We start from the raw sequence: 3,277 nt of genomic DNA, 5'->3' as shown, positions 1-3,277 counted from the left end.
TTCCTGCAGTGGGCAGTCAAGTTCGTCATGACGGTAACACCATTCATTGAGCAGAGACTGTGCTAAACCGTTTACCTATGTCTTATCCGTCGATCGTCTCTGCAAAGGAGGGAGACAACCTGTGTCGAAGTCCCAGTTCTGCGATTTGCAACCAAGGTCACCTTGGGCAATTGATCTGAGCCTCAGTTATATCACCTATGAAATAAGAATAGTATCTGCTTCATAGAGTTATGGAGATTAAACAAACAAGCTAGGTGAGAGCACCTGGCATAGTTCTTGCCATAAAGTATAAGGTTTGGGGCTGGAGAACAGGCAGAAGAGACAGGCTACTTCTGAGACACCACGATGTCATGCGTGGCAATGACAAGGGTATGTCGGTCCCATGTGTGTAGCCAGGACAGAAAGCTAGGTGGAGGGGCCCTTTTTCAATTAGCATCCCAAATCTCATGGTTGTCCTGAGGCCTGGAAAAAACCTACCAGCTTATTTCAGAGAATAACTTTTGGATCTAGTTTTACATTTTTAAAAAGCCAAATGGAAACCAAATAAGTAAGTGTGAGTGCAAGTACAAGGACAGAGATTCTAAATTGCTCTGCTCTGGACTTTGGCTAAATCACTTTCTTCTCCTTTCTGGAGGGCGATGCTCGTGCGTTTTCCAGGTGTCTGCTTGTGCTGTCTTTCTCGGCTTTTACGGGACACCTGCCGTGTTGCAGGTAGCGCCTAATGGACCTGAGAGGTCTGATGATATCACACTTTTTTTGCCGCAGCTTTGGATGGCTGCGAGCAGGGCATGCTGCCTTTCAGCCCGTGGCCCTCCTCCTTACCCGGGTGTAAGGCTTTTGCTAACCCTTCTGATGGCTTCGAGGATTATGGGAAGGAAATTTCTAAGCTGCGGTGGGACCTTGGGTTCCATTCCCCCAAGCAGCTCATCTGTGGAGACGTGAGGTTCAGCTCCAGTCCCATTTACGGCGGGGATTATAAACCTGTCCGGATGTCCACCTGTCCGTTAATTGAGGACAAGTCTCAGGAAGGGGAGACTGTCTGTTAATGTCGCAGAGAGGGTCATTTGATGTACAGCTAACATCTGAGAAGTTGGAGTCACATCCCCCCATGGCTGGGAAGTGCAGGTAGCAAGGGACCTGACTTTTACCATTCGCGGAAGTAGTTAGACCTGTTGTTGATCAGCAGGGGACAGACCTCCCGAGAGAGCCCTCAGTGCCACTTACCTGCATGGAGCTTACCTGCGATTCCACTGTCCTGGGAAGCATGGGTGAGAACAATTGGGAACATAGCTGTCATGCCCCAACTGTGCATTATGATTATAGGGAAAGCCTTTCCTCCTTCTTGCTTATTGAGGGGACAGACCACTGGACAGTGCTGCCACTGAAATAATAATAGTGACAACAGCGGTGTCACTAAGTATATCTTTTTTGTTCAAACTTTTCCCTTTTTAATATAAGAGTTATCATCACAGAGCACTGTGTAAAATATCCACATACAGTTGAAAAAATACTCATAAGCAAATACCCTGGGAATCCCGAAAAAAGATCAAGAAATGGGACATTGCCAGCCCTCCAGAAACTCACCGCGTGCCACTGCCCACATAGGTGACCCCTGTCTTGACGTTTTGCTGATGACATCCTCACCCTCCTCCAGTTCTGCACGTGTGACCGCGTCCCTAGGCAACAGGTCATTTTGGTTCGTTCTGAGCTGCATATACAGGGGCGCGTGCTGGGTGGTCTCCTTTGCAACGCGCTGCTGCCTCAGCTTGGTCTCCCGGGAAGAGGCTCAGCGGAGTTTAACGCAGGACGTCTCCTTGGGGTGCCCTTGGAACTGACCCTCGTGGAAGGGAGGGGCTGGCAAAGGGGGAGGGCAGAGGGAGAAGTCGGCCATGATGCAACCCAACCCCGCAGGGGGCTCTCTGCCAGACGGTTCTGCAGATCATCCCCCGTGGGACCGCGACGGCTGGGCCTTTGGACACCCACGCTGATCGGTCGTTAGATCTGGCCCACCCCACGAAGGGGCACGGCCTCGGGCCAGGCGGCACTCCACAGCCAAGGGGACCCTGGCCGGGGCTGTCACTGGGGCCCTCTCATACCAGCAGCTCCGGGCCTGCGTCTCCATCAGCACAGGAGGACAGGGTTATCTGTTAGGGCCGCCTTGTTATCAAGGGTCGTGAAAATGTTTTAATTTCTTCTAAAGTTGGAGGAAAAAATTGGATATGGCCCCGGCTGCATTCTAGTAGTCTCTATACCAATAAAGTCATCAACATATTATTGTATAATTTTTAGGGCGTAAGAGGCCCACGAAGTCACCGTTCCCTAGGACTCAGGAAAGTCACAGCGAAGCCCCATGAGTGCTGTCCTGCTTGGGCCTGGGCGGCATAGCACAGCATCTTCCGAAATCTGAAGCCGGTGGGCATGGCACTTGCTTTTGGCACCAGATAATTTTTTTTATTCTCTTAAGAAATATCCTCAACACCCTGCTCCGCCCACCCCACCAGTTTTGTTTTACTAAACATTTTGATCTTTAATTATATCGACTGCCATTCGGACAGCTATCCATATGCTTGTGTTGTTTTTTGCCCTTTGCCCATCCAGTATTTTGAATCATCTTCACTAATTTCCCAATGCTAAATAGTCCCAGAATATGCCCCGTTTGGTCAAAGAGCTTTGTTCCTTCTCCTGCTGTGGGAGTTGGTTTTCACCGATCATCGTGAGTGAGCCCGATCCACAATTTTCTTGCTTTGTCCTGTTTTGTTCAGGGTTTTGTTGTCTTAGCATCTCTTGCTTGGTGGAGTCAACTGGGAAGCTTTGCATAGTGTGTGTGTGTGTGTGTGTGTGTGTGTGTGTGTGTGTGTGTGTGTGTGTGAACAGTATACATAGCATGCGAGTTATTTGTAAGCAAATTGTTAAAACTTTCCAGTAAAGCTTCTGTGAGATCTGAGACATGTAATAAATGTCTCCCACTTAGTTTTTTAAGTTAAAAGTCTACTTCAGCATTTCCCAAACTATGTTTCATGGGAAACTTGTTTTGTAAGATCTTAAAAAAAAAGTTTCCTAGTAGGAAATGCTGTTTTAAACTAAGTTAAACCGTTTTCTTTATAAGTTTCACGGGGCATTTATATGCTAATTGCATCTTCGAGAAAGACTAACATATCTATCACTTCTCAGAATTATAAGACCTTGTGTCTTGTGGAACGCGATCTAAGGAACACTAAAAAAATATTCATTTTTTTTGTCTCTTCCCTAGATATTTTATTTTTCACTTCTTGTTGTC

This window comes from Pteropus vampyrus, unplaced genomic scaffold, assembly GCF_000151845.1.
Source record: "Pteropus vampyrus isolate Shadow unplaced genomic scaffold, Pvam_2.0 Scaffold204, whole genome shotgun sequence".
Classification (NCBI taxonomy): domain Eukaryota; kingdom Metazoa; phylum Chordata; class Mammalia; order Chiroptera; family Pteropodidae; genus Pteropus; species Pteropus vampyrus.
The sequence above is the reverse complement of the archived record's forward strand: the minus strand, read 5'-3'. Positions refer to the sequence as shown.